This window comes from Anthonomus grandis, chromosome 5 (genome assembly GCF_022605725.1).
Source record: "Anthonomus grandis grandis chromosome 5, icAntGran1.3, whole genome shotgun sequence".
NCBI lineage: Eukaryota > Metazoa > Arthropoda > Insecta > Coleoptera > Curculionidae > Anthonomus > Anthonomus grandis.
In genome coordinates, this window is record NC_065550.1 from 16,229,141 (window position 1) to 16,245,677 (window position 16,537).

A 16,537-nucleotide genomic window follows, 5' to 3' on the forward strand; every position below is an offset into this window, starting at 1 on the left:
GTACTGTTCATAGTACAATATCTGATTTTGGCTTGACCATACCAGATATGCTGGTTGATTTTACTCGGACTGACCTATCTAATTTTTGTCTCTTTTTATCTAATGTAAATATTAGTTTTCTTGGAAGATAGCAAGAAGTTGCTGGTCTAGGCAAAATCGAAATTGATTGTCATAGTGACACATATTTTCGTTGCCAACTTCCTTGGGCCACAAATTTTGTTATTTATTTTTTATAAAAGGTTTTATGGTACTTATAAAAAAAGTTAAGTTATTTTGTTATATATTTCGATTGGCAATACACTTTGTGCGTGATTGCTTAAATACGGGTTTGACCTCTGCGGTCGTTCCTTTTCCCAGACCGCCGTCATGAAGTGAAGAGTGCTTTAGTTCTTTTTGAAATTCGTGTGAATTTTACCCATATGGGGATATAATTGACTAAATGTGGTGATAGTAAATCAACTTTTTGGGCGTAATGCTATAATTTGTTGTTTTGTTGAATTTACTGGCCTTTATGGCGATTTAAAACCTAATAATTTTTCACGTGCCCTCGAACATCGGCAAAATAGCGGTTCTGATTGGCATTGGCAGGGGACAATTTAATTAGCAAGCTACTAGAGCTACATAACATGGATTTTGGACGGATTTTTTTTGTACGGACCTAATTTCTTCATGTCACATGGTGCTTTCGTTTTGGGGTTATGTACTCTACTGGCTCTAATCTAGAAGGAAATTTTAAGCAACTGTGAGCTAACGTCTAACCTAGACCACTACCAGAGCTTGTGAAGTGGAAGAGGTGAAGCTTGGAAGCCTGCAGTTTTCCTTGACTGGGAATTGGATGTCTGGGAGAGTCTCGAATGTGAAGTAGTCTGCTGTGTATGGAGCTAAGTGACACAACATAACATTTTTTTATTCACTTATTTTATTTTTATTATCACAACTTTTATCTTTTGAGTTGAGATACATACATAAGCTTATTTAAAATTTTATTGACATTATGTAATCGATGCTATTTTATTATTGAATATTACTGATAAGAGTACATATATATGTGACAAGTGACTCCTGTGAGGTAAGACGCAGCCGGCTTCGTAGTACTACGAGTATATACTTGGGTTATATTATTTATTTTCAGACTACTCCTAAGATGTCAAATTTTCTCAGATTAGCTAGTAAATATTAGAGTAAACTAATAAAAGGGTAATTTTAAGTGGGGAAGCTTCAACAGTTAGGGTTGTTATTTTTTTTTTTGCTTAGGTCAATGTCCGTGGCGGGATATACCGGGCCATGTAAGTTATTAGTTTAATTGAATTGAAGCTTCATTCCCCAAAGTTTGGGTGTAACATAATTTGTTTTATTTCGACAACCACACTTTGATTGTGTATTTTTTGTGTGATGTTGTGGTTCCTTATTACCAACTTAAATAATTATTCCTCTTAACAATAAATAACATAACATAATTCTCTGTGATAATCAAGACTTAAATAAATTGTTATTTTCTGTTGTTAATTTGTTTTTCACTTGAGTTGAGTAGGTTGGAATATCATAGGTAATTTGGAAACAATAGTGTATACTGATTTGACTTTGATTTTGTTTTCCAAGTTTCGTTTTGAACTTGCCTAAATAAATTTTGATAAATATTGGGCGTCCTTTGGGATTATATAAAATCCAAAACTTGGTGGCGCCATACTGATTTTGACATTTAGTTGGGTAACTCTTGGGTAGTTACTACCTAAGAAATTTTGGTTCATTTGGTTGAGAAAGAAGCTAGAACCCACATCGGCTTGAGCTAGCAGCATTGTGAAGGATTCCTTCTCTGGGCGTTTCAGGTAAGAGGGGTTAAGTTCCTCCGGGCATCAAACAACTTTTGGAGACCCTCTTAAGGCCATAAACCTTTCACTATTTTTAGTACTTCTTTTCTTTGATTAACTTGGCATTCATCGCTTCACCACCATCATTCCATTTTATTGCACTTTAGAAAAAAAAATATAACACTGGCGCCCCAACTTACTCTTCTTTCTCTATAGTTACCCAAAAATTTTTTTTTTCTTCTTTTACTGGATTGGACTTTAATATTCATATTTTGGATTTGAATTTTTTTTAAAGGTTAACGTGAAATTTTAGGACAGGTGTTCAAATGATATTTGGATTTGGAATAGGATAAAAATCTTCTATTTAATTTTTGGTGAATTTTTACAGGAAAATATAGGAGTTGATTTTGGTAACCTATTAATTTTGACCTATCTATTCATATAGTACATATATATTTGTTTTTGATTTTTGGTCAATTTTTTTTAGTACAACATGTATAAGATTACTATAGAAAGATTGCAAAAGGATGAGCTGGAATATGAAGTTAAAGTTAGAGGTATTGACCCTTCTGGTACAGCAGATTCCTTGCGTAAATGTTTGCGTTCCCTTTTACAATTAGAAAAATCAGGCAATTCAGTTCAAAGCTCAGCAACTCTTGACCCTGATATCGAAATTCCGATTTGTGCAAATAAACTTACTGAGTTAAAAGATTCAATTTCATCTTTTCCTGGCACAACTACACAACATTTGAAAATAGAAACAAAATTTGCTCATTTAACTGGCAGAATAAATAGGATTACAGACACCGATAAAGAGGTGGCTTCAAAAAGGTCCTCTTTACTTCTTGAACTTACAACATTAGTTTCTGAGTATGAAAATAAAATAAAACTTCTTTCAGACTCTAACATTGATCCACCCTTAGATAATAATTTTGAAGTAAATACTTTATTAGACTCAACTCGAACTTCTATTCATGATAATTCTACGCCTACTCGAAATGAAGTTAATATGACTGCGATAAATACCAATATGCAACCATCTACATCTCATTTCAAAAGTGTTCCAGTTTTTAAATGGAATTTAAAATTTTCAGGTAATAAGTCAGGTTTAAGCTTCAATGCATTTTTACAGAGGGTAGAAGAACTATCTATTTCAAGGGGTGTTTCAAAGGCAGAACTTTTCAACTCAGCTTCTGATCTTTTTGACTGTCAAGCTTTAAATTATTATCACTTAATATCTAGATATGCAACAGATTGGGACTCTTTAATTAAATTAATGAAAGATGAATTTGTACCTCCACACTTTGCTGATAAATTATGGAAACAAATTTTAGAAAGAACTCAGGGTAGTGATGAACCGATTGGTATTTATGTTGCAGCTATGTCTCAACTTTTTGATAGAATGCCTACTCCAGTTGGTGATCAGTTAAGATTAAGAGTCTTAAGATCAAACATTTTGCCTTTTTATCAGGAAAGATTAACTTTGCATGAAATAAATACACCTTTTGAACTTATTGAATTGTGTAGAAAGTTAGAGGAGACTCGGTTAAGGGTAGAGGATTTTAAACCACCTAAGAAGGGCAATTTGTCACTCGAACCTGATTTAGATTATCAATATAATAGGACAAGTTTAGAAAATTTTAAAATAAGTAGTAAACTTAATAGTACAGAATTTGACAATCTAAATAATTGTGAATCAATAAACTCAAATTTTCAAAATTCCAACTATAATAATAATAGATTTTCAAGTAATTATAACCAGAATATACCTCGTTCAAATCAGAGTTCTTTTGTTAATACAAATAGATTTGCAAATAATAATAATATTAATAATCAAAATAGGCCAGGACAAAATCAAAATTTTAATCAAAGATCTAGTAACCACAATAAATTCCAAGGTTCAGATCGTTATGCACAAAACAGAAATTTTAATTCTAATAATTTTAAGAACAGTAATTTTAAAACAGGTCCTAGTGGTCAAAATCATCACAATTCTGGCAACAAAAATAACAATAATTTTGGTAATGCTAATTCTGGAGTAAAACTTTGTTTTAAATGTGACCAACCAAATCATTTTGCTAAAAATTGTACATCAAAAATTAAAAAATGTTTTGGCTGTGGAAAAGATAACTTTACTAAAATAAACTGTCCAAATTGTAATAGACATAATAATCAGGGAAACGGCTCGAGAAGCCAATCTTAGGTCGAGGGTTTGCTTCTGGTTTTGATTCGACCATGGATTGTAAAAATAAAATTGTACTTGACTATGTATTAGCACATGTAGGTCCAGGGGAATGTCCTTATTTATCAGTAGAAATTTTTGGGTCTAAATTTTATGGTCTTTTAGATTCAGGTGCAAATAGGACTTTTATGGGTAGTTCTGGTTGGGAAAAATTGAAAATATTGGGAGTTACTTTGGACATTAATAGGAGAACATCTTGTACAATAGCTAATAATAGGTCGTGTGAATGTATAGGCGTTGTTAGCGTGCCTGTAAGTGTAAAAGGAGTTATTAGGGTTATTGACATTTTTATAGTCCCAGAAATTCGTCATGAGTTGGTTTTGGGTATTGATTTCTGGAAAAACTTGGGTATTGTTCCTGACATGCGTCGAGGTGAATGGCATTTTTCTGAAGAACCCTTAAATTCTGGAATTTCCTTGATTCAGTGTGAAGCAGATTTATCTGCAGAAGAACATTTGGCTTTGGATAAATTAGTTTCATCTTACTTTCAAAAGATTGGGGATAGGCTGGGATGCACTTCAGTTGTTAAACATAAGATAACCACTAATAGTGAGCCTATTAAGCAAAGGTATTATCCTGTATCACCTTTCAAACAGAAACTCATTGATGAGGAGGTTGACAAGATGTTGGAGTTGGGAGTCATTGAACCATCTACTTCAGCTTGGTCCTCTCCAGTTCTTCTGGTGCCTAAAAGTGATGGCAAAATGAGATTCTGCGTTGATTTTAGGAAATTAAATGCTGTATCCGAGCGTTGTGCATATCCACTTCCCTACATTTCAGCCATTTTGGATAAGTTGGGTGGAGCCAAATATCTTAGTTCTTTGGATTTGAAGAGTGCTTATTGGCAGGTTGAATTGGAGGAAAATAGTAAGCAGTATACTGCATTTACCGTTCCTGGACGTGGTTTATTTCAGTTCCGTAGACTTCCATTTGGATTACATAATGCCCCCGCAACCTTCCAAAGGTTGATCGACACCATCCTCGGTCCCAAGTTTCAGAATTCAGTGTTTAGATATATCGATGATATTATTCTAATAAGCCCGGATTTTAAGAGCCATTTACAGCTTCTAAAAGATGTTTTTCAGTGTTTGGAGGAGGCCGGTCTTTCACTTAATAAGGAAAAAAGTAAATTTTGTAGAGCCGAGTTAAGATATTTGGGTTATGTAGTAAATCGTCATGGAATTTCTGTGGATCCTTCCAAAGTCGAAGCCATTACTAACATGCCGACTCCAAAATCAGTGACAGAAGTTCGTAGAATTATTGGTATGCTCTCTTGGTATCGTCGATTTATTCCTACCTTTTCTGATATAATTGCACCATTTACCAAACTTTTAAGAAAGGGAACTAAATTTTATTGGGATGTAAAATGTGAGGAAGCTTTTCAAAAAGTTAAAAATTCCTTGATTTCAGCACCTATTTTAACTTGCCCTAGGTTCGAATATGACTTCGTTTTGCAAACAGATGCCTCAGGATATGGGGTTGGCGCTGTTTTATATCAAATTTATGATGGGCGTGAAAATGTAATTTGTTATATATCTCGTACCTTGACTCGACAGGAAAAGTTGTATTCAGCTACTGAGCGAGAACTTCTAGCAGTCCTATTTGGTATAGAAAAATTAAGATGTTATTTGGAAGGTGCTAAGTTTTCGGTTATTTGTGATCATCATAGTTTACAGTGGCTGGATAATCTTAAAAATCCTCAAGGTAGATTGGGGAGATGGGCTTTAAGGCTACAGCAATTCGACTATAAAATAATTCATAGGAAAGGGCGCGATAATGTAGTAGCGGATGCTTTATCGAGGAATGTCCCGGTAAATTGTGATTCTGTTCAGTTCTCCAACCATGATTTTCATAAAACTAGTGATTCTTGGTATATTAAATTGAGAGATAGAATTGTCAAAAATCCATTAGATTTTCCTCTTTGGAGAGTTAGGGAGGACAAGATTTATAAACATGTGAGGTTAGATTACCCAGATTTACGTGACGCTGCTGACTATTGGAAATTAGTTATTCCTAAGGATAGGAGACACGAGGTTTTTGCAAGCTGCCACTGCTCGCCTTTAGGAGGTCATTTAGGTGTCTATAAGACTTATGCCAAGATAGGCAGATTGTATTATTGGCCAGGGATGAGGTCGACCGTGGTAAGGTTTGTGAGACATTGTGTTACTTGTCAGAAAATCAAACCTGAACAAAAGAAGCCAGCAGGCTTAATGGTTTCTAATTTGGTCCCTAAACATTGTTGGCAGGTTGTGAGTATGGATTTATTTGGTCCTTTGCCTAAGAGTAAACGTGGCAATATGTATATATTTGTGGTCACTGATGTATTTAGTAAATTTAATCGTTTCTTTGCCATTAGGAAGGCTAATTCTGCTAAAATATGCAATATTCTTGAGGAACATATTTTTCTTTTTCATGGAGTTCCAGAGGTTATTAGGTGTGACAATGGGGTACAGTTTAAGAGCAAAGAATTTCAAAATTTAGCAAAAAAATATGGATCTAAAATCATGTATAATCCCAATTATCATCCTTCTCCTAATGTTACAGAGAGAGTCAATGGAGTGCTAAAATCCATGTTAACTGCTTTTGCTTCGGAAAATCATAGAATATGGGATGAAAACCTAGCAGCTTTAGCTTGTGCAATTAATACAGCAACTCATGAAGTTACAAGTAAAACGCCTTACTTTATTAACTATGGTACTGAAATGATTTTGCATGCATCAGAATTTTTTCAATATAGGGACGTTAACCAAAATATAGTTTCTGATCAATCTCAGGGGAATTCCATTAAAAGGGTTGAATCTTTAGGGAAGCTAAGGGAATTTGTATCGAAGAAATTATTACAAGCAGGCCAGAAATCTAGGGATCAATATAACTTAAGACGTCGAAATGTAGAATTCAATATTGGTGATTTAGTTTCGAAAAGATTGTATGCGTTGTCAGATGCAGGGAACTATTTTACTGCTAAGTTGGCAGGTAATTTTGAAGGTCCTTTTAGGGTAAAAAATAAAGTGGGTTACTGCATTTATGAACTTGAGGATATGCATGGGAAATCAAAAGGAAATTGGCATGTGCAAGATCTTAAACCTTTTTATGATGAAGTTGGAAACTAGCTACCTATTTAATTTATTTTTTTTATTTTCATTGCCTATTACTTAACTCAATAGATAATTAAATTTAATTTGGATGGTAGTGTAATTATTTTCTTAATTGGCTATACACCTATAAATTAGTATTTAAAAAAAAAAAATTTTAGAAAAAATTTTTTTTGGGGGAAAAAGAGGGTAGCTGTTACAGGTTAAAATTGGCATTTTATACTCTTTATTAAAAGCACTGATTACAGTTATATTTTCAAAATAGATATTTTACAAATATTAATGATTGATACTAGTAATGCCCTCTCTGTAATAGCCTCCCAAGTAACTCATAGTTCTGTTCTTTAGCCATTTCAAATTACAGTATTCTTTTTTTTAAGGACACATTTAGTTTTGTACATTTCAGCTTCATATTGTACTGGTTGTTAATGAAATTTTATTTATACTCTTATAAAACCCGGTTCTGGACTAAAGAAATATTTTAGAATTTAAATTATATCCCATATTGATTATTTAATTATTTTATAACGAATAATGATTAATTGGGCATGTACAATTATTGTGTATGTTGTACTGTTCATAGTACAATATCTGATTTTGGCTTGACCATACCAGATATGCTGGTTGATTTTACTCGGACTGACCTATCTAATTTTTGTCTCTTTTTATCTAATGTAAATATTAGTTTTCTTGGAAGATAGCAAGAAGTTGCTGGTCTAGGCAAAATCGAAATTGATTGTCATAGTGACACATATTTTCGTTGCCAACTTCCTTGGGCCACAAATTTTGTTATTTATTTTTTATAAAAGGTTTTATGGTACTTATAAAAAAAGTTAAGTTATTTTGTTATATATTTCGATTGGCAATACACTTTGTGCGTGATTGCTTAAATACGGGTTTGACCTCTGCGGTCGTTCCTTTTCCCAGACCGCCGTCATGAAGTGAAGAGTGCTTTAGTTCTTTTTGAAATTCGTGTGAATTTTACCCATATGGGGATATAATTGACTAAATGTGGTGATAGTAAATCAACTTTTTGGGCGTAATGCTATAATTTGTTGTTTTGTTGAATTTACTGGCCTTTATGGCGATTTAAAACCTAATAATTTTTCACGTGCCCTCGAACATCGGCAAAATAGCGGTTCTGATTGGCATTGGCAGGGGACAATTTAATTAGCAAGCTACTAGAGCTACATAACATGGATTTTGGACGGATTTTTTTTGTACGGACCTGATTTCTTCATGTCACATGGTGCTTTCGTTTTGGGGTTATGTACTCTACTGGCTCTAATCTAGAAGGAAATTTTAAGCAACTGTGAGCTAACGTCTAACCTAGACCACTACCAGAGCTTGTGAAGTGGAAGAGGTGAAGCTTGGAAGCCTGCAGTTTTCCTTGACTGGGAATTGGATGTCTGGGAGAGTCTCGAATGTGAAGTAGTCTGCTGTGTATGGAGCTAAGTGACACAACATAACATTTTTTTATTCACTTATTTTATTTTTATTATCACAACTTTTATCTTTTGAGTTGAGATACATACATAAGCTTATTTAAAATTTTATTGACATTATGTAATCGATGCTATTTTATTATTGAATATTACTGATAAGAGTACATATATATGTGACAAGTGACTCCTGTGAGGTAAGACGCAGCCGGCTTCGTAGTACTACGAGTATATACTTGGGTTATATTATTTATTTTCAGACTACTCCTAAGATGTCAAATTTTCTCAGATTAGCTAGTAAATATTAGAGTAAACTAATAAAAGGGTAATTTTAAGTGGGGAAGCTTCAACAGTTAGGGTTGTTATTTTTTTTTTTGCTTAGGTCAATGTCCGTGGCGGGATATACCGGGCCATGTAAGTTATTAGTTTAATTGAATTGAAGCTTCATTCCCCAAAGTTTGGGTGTAACATAATTTGTTTTATTTCGACAACCACACTTTGATTGTGTATTTTTTGTGTGATGTTGTGGTTCCTTATTACCAACTTAAATAATTATTCCTCTTAACAATAAATAACATAACATAATTCTCTGTGATAATCAAGACTTAAATAAATTGTTATTTTCTGTTGTTAATTTGTTTTTCACTTGAGTTGAGTAGGTTGGAATATCATAGGTAATTTGGAAACAATAGTGTATACTGATTTGACTTTGATTTTGTTTTCCAAGTTTCGTTTTGAACTTGCCTAAATAAATTTTGATAAATATTGGGCGTCCTTTGGGATTATATAAAATCCAAAACTTGGTGGCGCCATACTGATTTTGACATTTAGTTGGGTAACTCTTGGGTAGTTACTACCTGGTAGTTACTACTACCTGAAATTTTGGTTCATTTGGTTGAGAAAGAAGCTAGAACCCACATCGGCTTGAGCTAGCAGCATTGTGAAGGATTCCTTCTCTGGGCGTTTCAGGTAAGAGGGGTTAAGTTCCTCCGGGCATCAAACAACTTTTGGAGACCCTCTTAAGGCCATAAACCTTTCACTATTTTTAGTACTTCTTTTCTTTGATTAACTTGGCATTCATCGCTTCACCACCATCATTCCATTTTATTGCACTTTGGAAAAAAAAAATATAACAAACTTAACTCTTGATATTATTATAAATATTACTTTGAAGTTTTAATCAGTAAGTTCTGGCTTTTAGCATTGCAAATTAACTAAAAAGGTCACGTTCTAGCAGTTTTTTTTAAAGACTATTACAAAAGGCTTTTCTGTTTTTGTAAATTCCGTTAGCATACATACACAAAGAAAGTTTTGGCTTAGTTCCAAACTCTAGTGTGCGACAGCAATGTCCGTTTTGTTACAGCTCGAGGGAGGGCTAAAAAGCCCTTCATAATAAAGTTTGACTAAAGTAATACTGACAATTTTTTTTATTTTTATGACCTGAAAATCTGGTAAATGATTATCCTTTTTTCATTAGTGTATCTACGTAATATAGGCAGTCAATAATAAAAAAATTATGGAGGTATCTAAGAATAATACAAAGTAACGCCTTTGGCAAATTATTGTTCCTGACTAGCTCGGGTTATTAAAATACAGAATAACGCCTTCCAGATGCAGAGAGCCTTCTAAGAAACTGCTTATAAAGCTGCTAATTTTAATTGCCCTATTTAGATTGCTAATGCTGCATTAAATTTAAAATCTAAAATTAGTTCCGAATAACTAAAAAATAAAACATTTTATGTCTTGTTTAAGAATTTAATTAATTCCAAAACAAAATGTATGTGTCTTTCTTTAAATGATGATAATTTAGGTAATTTATTCTAGAACATATGTTAATAGTATAGAAAGTAATAATCTTAGAACATTGGAACTTAGAAAGGCTAGAAGTAGCATGCCGTGGAACTATGGGCAGGTTTGTTTGCTTGCAATATCTCTGATGCAATAACGCCAAATGCTTATATAGAAATCGTAAAAATCACTTTATAATATCATAAGAATTTTCAGTTGTTTCCAAAGGCACAAAACAATACTACTGCTCCTATTTTAAGCATTTTTTTAAATAAAATATAATAAGATACTCTATATCGAAGTAAATGTACAACGTTAAATAAATGTAAATAAAGTATATTAAGAGAAAACATGACCGGATTAAGGTTTTATGGGGCCTGGGGCTAATAAAGGATCAAGGGGCCCCTTATAAATAAAATGCAAAAAATATTATTTATAACACTACATATATGTTACTTATATAAAAGAAAAGGTTTTTTTGAAAATAGGAATATTAAAATACCTTTTTTCGTAATTTCAGTTTTACAAAATCTTCTATTACGTCATTAAACTCTAAATCCTTCAAAACGTCCCTTTCGATACACATTAATGTTAAAGAAGACAGACGTTCCTCCTGCATTGTGGCTCTATATTTATTTTTTATATAAACTAGCTTGGAAAAGGAACGTTCAGACTCACAATTTGCTATTGGTATCGTTAGATAAATTTTTAAAAGCGTATATACGTTAGGAAACGTGTCAATTAATTGGTGTTCTAAGATATATCCTAAAAGATCAAGTGGATTGCATATTTTTTCGGAAGAGGTTTTAAGAAGTTCCGAGAAAAATACCAGCTCATCTGTTAAATTAATATTTAGGTCATCTGCGTACACGCTTATTACTTTTGCAGAAAACTCTTCAACTTCTGATTTAGATAAACATACATTAGAGCTAAGTTTTGAAATCAAACCAAACAACTGGGCAAGATCTGAATATGCATTATACCGTCATTCTAATTCATTGACCAGCTTATCTACTATTACTAAAAATGACTGCGTGCGAAATAATTCTCTTTCATTCAATAATATTTCATTTTTACCGTCCGGGTATTTTTTTTACTTTGACCTGCCCATAGAACACTCATATTCTTTCTGTGGTAGTAAACTTTTGGCTTCTTCTTCAAACAAGTCAAATTGGTCTCGGAAACAGGAAACACTTCTGATTAGCCCTTTTAAAATGTTTTCACCAAACAATAAATCCAGACCTGGCTTTTGAAGTATATTGGAAGCTTCCCCAAAAAGCCTTAAAATTTTGCTCCAAAAGGTAGCCATTACAAGAGTCTTCATTTTTATCATTTCTTTAGAAATGGGGCTTCTAACTTGATGTCTTTTTTTTCTGATGGGTCATCCGACATCATTTTTAAGCAGCTGTTTATTTGGACATAGCTTGTTACTAACGCTTTTGCTGCGTCTTCTCTACAGCTCCAACGAGTGGTACTTAACGACTTGACAGTAAGGTTTTTGCCAATATTATCTAAAAACAAATGCCATCGATGTGTGGAGGACCCAAAAAAAGCATACAATTTTTGCAAAAAATTAAAAAACTTTGTAGCATCAAAGCAATCGTCAACAGTACATTCTCCAACTAAATTTAAAGATTGTGCAAAACATGGCACGTAAAAAGCTACCTTTGCAATTTCTTTTATATATGCTTGAAGGTCATTATACTGCCCCGACATATTACTAGCATTGTCGTATGACTATCCACGACAAAATTTTAAATCCAGCGTACTTTTTGTCAAAAAATTTATAACAACCTCCGACAGGGATTTACCAGTATGACTGAAAATAGGTATAAAATTCTAAAAATCTCTCATATACTTGCCCACCCTTTTCACTAGAGCAAAAGCGGATAATTATCGATAACTGATCTACGTGCGATAAATCTGGAGTCGAATCCACTATTATTGAAAAATATTTTGATGCTATTATATCTTCTCTAATCGTTTTAGTACTTTATCGGACATTATTTGGATAAACTCCTCGCAGATATACTCTATTTCAGAAGTGTATAGAGCAATAAACTGGGGAATTCCGTTCTGTTTGGCTACATTTCGTGGTAGTTCATAGGCGCAGGTACTTATAATATTTATGAATTTAATTTTCACGGATTAAATGCCTTTATTTTGAAAGAGATTAAATACTAAATGAATACTTTTAATCCTTTTGTATAGGTACCTATCTTTTAACGCTTTGTAACATGCAAAAATGGGGTCAGGTAATATATACAGACTATATATAGATGACAGTATTCCGTTGATAAGTAGAAAACTTTTATGGAAAACTTTAAAAAATATGGATTTTTCCTGGGAAAAGCATAACCGCAAAGCACTTTTACTGGAGAGCGACGAAATTGTTTGTTGGAGACGACAATACTTGAGAAGTATCAAGCAGTACCGCAGGGAGCAAAAGAAAGTTTTTTATCTTGATGAGACGTGGATTAACGAAGGTTATATAGTCCAAAAAATGTGGCAAGACAAAAATATAACCAGTGCTCGCCAAGCTTTCATAGAAGGCCTATCTACGGGTATTAAAGTACCTTCGGGAAAAGGAAAAAGACTTATAATCACACATATTGGAAGCGAAGAGGGATTTTTAAAAGAAGGTCTGCTAACCTTTGAGTCGACTCGCACAGGAGATTACCATGAAGACATGAACTCAGACGTTTTCGAGGACTATTTTGGTGAAATGATAAAATTTCTTCCGGCTAATTCTGTGGTGGTTATGGATAACGCAAGCTATCATTCACGGCGAATAGAGAAGACGCCAACTTCAAGTTGGAGAAAGCAAGAAATTATCGATTGGCTGACTGCAAAAGGTATTGCGTTTGAAGCAAATTTGATAAAAAAAGAACTGCTGGCAATAGCAAACTTACACAAAACTCGTTTCATGAAATACGCCGTGGAAGATATAGCCGAACTAAACCCTATAGAACTGATATGGGCGCAGGTAAAAGGATTTGTAGCAAGACAAAACACGACTTTTAAAATGAAAGATGTTAAGCTACTGTTTGATCAAGCCATTACGGAAGCGACACCAGAGAATTGGCGAAAAGCAGTCCAGCATGTAATTAAGCAAGAGGACAAAATGTGGGATCTTGACAACCTCATCGATCAGACAGTCGATCCTTTAATTATAATGTCAAGAGGTGATGACAGTTCGTCAGATGACGAAGAAGACTACAATCTATTATAATTTAAAATTGTTATACACTGTTCAAAAAGTGCCAGATCCAAAAGTGACATTTTCAACTGTTTTACTCTACATATTATGTTCAATAAATTTGTGAAAAAATATATTATTCCATTTAAACAAAAGTAACTTTCTAAAATAAAATAGCATTTAAGTACATTAGTTATAAGGTAAAAAACAAGTCCCAGTTGCACGCCTTTGGCGAACCGTTTTCAATGTTTATCAGTGGGTAACAATGGGCAAAACTCATAAATTGACCCAAAACCGGGTGGCACTACCTGCAATCAACGAAAAGAAAGAATTTTACATTGAAACTAATACCCAACTAAGGTAGTGGCATAAAATATTGGTGGATCACCAGGTACCACTTTTGCATACCTAATGAGGTTTTATTGCTCTACACACTTCTGAAATAGAGTATAGTCTTAGACAAATAAGAAACAGTGCCTTTACCTTTATTCCCATAATTCTTAATATGATTATCTATAAAAGGATCAAATTTGGCAATTAGTTCCAACATTCCCATGTAAAGACTATTAGATGGTGACCCAAAAATCTCATTGTCACCACGAAAAGACAGACCCTTTTCTGCCAGAAATTTAATTACAACTACAATTCTTTTAAAAACATCAATCCAATAATTATTTTCTTTCTGAAAGGCTTCTGCAATAGTTTTGTCTAGTCGGGGACAAAGGTACAGTGGTACAAAGGTGGACAAAGTACTCTGAATAATGGGGCCCGGGGCTCCAGCCCCTTTAGCCCCATGGGTAATCCAGGCCTGAGAAAAAACGGTAATGGCATCGCAAAGCCGCTCGATCGCATTGTTGATGCCACCGATACAAGCACTCTCTACCAGTTACGTCGTCAACAAATATTTACATGATAAATATTTATTAATTATTATAGTTTGAGTATAAGTAATATTACCATTTATGAGCTATTTATGTGTTTTTTTTATGGACGTCATTAGAGGAAGGTCCTAATAAAAAGCATTTTAAAGGAAATTAAATATTTTATTAATATTATAGATTTCTTAATAAATCATGTTTTAAGACGCAATTTTTTTACATTTTGCATAATTTTATTGCATTGAACAATACTCAGTTTTACATCACTTATTTTATATCACATAATATATACTTCTATGGTACTGACTTTTTCAAAGGGACAGTATTGCTACAGCGGAAAGAGTTAAAACTACAAGGATGTTCAAATTGTGAAGGAGTTGTAGGTTATAAGATAAGCCTCTACAATGGTTTTGAGACATTTAACACTGACCTATATAATACCTAATACCAATTATATCATATTAATTTATACTAAAAAACAAAGCTTACCTAAGAATAAAGACTATGTACAATAGACTAGATTAGATAGTTTATTAGTAGTAATATACAAACAAGTACTTTTACAAGTCAAATAAAATATGTAACGAAACTTATAAATTAGGGAATAAATATTTAAAAAAATAAAGTTGATACATAGTTTGTGCATATACATAGTTTGTACATATTGAAACGGTGAAATCATCAGTGCTTAGGTCCCCAGGATATCGTTTTGATTTTACCCTAGAATAATGTACATAAAAATATAGTATTACCAAAATTTAAAATGTGTAAATTTTTTATCTTAGAGAAAGAATTGAACTGTGTCTATTTTGAGTGTATTTTTACCTTTTCCTCAGCGGAGTCAGGGAATGTGTAGTAGTTGAACTAAAACGGCTTGGATGAGAAATAGTAATTGTTGACCTAGACCCCACGGTCACTGTAGAACTATTAATCTTAGATACAGTTATTGTTGATGATGAATGATCAGATCTGTAATTATACAAAATTTGGTGTATCAAGAATATTAATCTATTAGCTTCACTGTTTGTACTATATACTGTTTTGGAAGCTAAATAACTTTCCTAAATAGTGCTAGTGCTAATAGAAGCTTTCAGGGGTAAATCACTTGGTAAATTAACTGAATTATCGGCTGCTGTATTTTCAACCAGTGCATCAGAAATCCTAGTAAAAGGTACTTTTACACACATACGTAATTCAATAAGTATTAGAAGTCCTACTGATAATATCATCTTCCTCATGTAAGAAATCACTTCTAAGGAAGTGATTTGAACAAACAAATATGTTCTTTTTAATTGTGTTGATTTCCCACACAGCAATAAATTAATATGTGGTGCCAATTACTATATATATTCTTGTAAGTTGCATTAAAGTAAAACAAAAAATAATAATCAAACAAATTTTAGGCAAACTTAACTTTATACATAGATATCAATATCTAAATAAATTTCAAAATTCTTTAAAGGCAATAAAAAATTAATTATTTCATCTATATACCTAATGTCTTTATTAAAAAAACATAACTATATATAAATTTCTTTTTTTATATTATGCCTTTTTTCGCCAAAACAACAAAAAAAAAACATAAAATCCTGTTAATAAAACCATGGACAAAACTCTAGTTTTATATTTTTTATAGCCTATTAATAGATGAATATTTTCAAAAACATATTTAGATTTAAAAATTTACAGATTTTTGTATTTCACGCACACTTTTACATTCAAGTTTTATTAGGTTTATTTCTATAAGATACCCTATTCTACGTTTATGATGATGGTAGCTCCATGATGTGATGTTATGAAAGTATCGGTACTTACTTGTGAAAAGATCTGCTTGAATCGCCTTTTTATCATGATGCGGCACCACATACGATACAAGTTTTTGCCATCCTAGCAATTTAAAAAAACACTAAAATGTGACCTTTTTCCTTTTTAAACCAAAATTGGAAGAAAATACACGAATCCCGAATATAAACAAAAAGCCATTTGACAGATGATACTATAATTAACGATTAAACGACTTACCTGTAAGGATGTTCAATCGTAATTATACGATTAAAACCCATTCGGAACACTAAGTTTGTAATAATG

The 16,537-nt window shown here is 32.8% G+C and overlaps 1 protein-coding gene and 1 long non-coding RNA gene across 4 annotated transcripts in view; one reads left to right on the forward strand and one right to left on the reverse strand.

The window, feature by feature from the left end:
• Positions 1-16,537, forward strand: part of LOC126736855 (spermine oxidase-like) — a 413,704-nt gene that overhangs the window by 263,208 nt on the left and 133,959 nt on the right. The gene's annotated exons all lie outside the window — the stretch shown is intronic.
• LOC126736874 (uncharacterized) lies at positions 14,957-16,420 on the reverse strand. The gene is made up of 3 exons (XR_007660811.1): positions 16,265-16,420; positions 15,275-15,418; positions 14,957-15,169 (listed from the first exon to the last, which is right to left on the reverse strand). It is a non-coding gene; the product is annotated as an uncharacterized LOC126736874 (long non-coding RNA).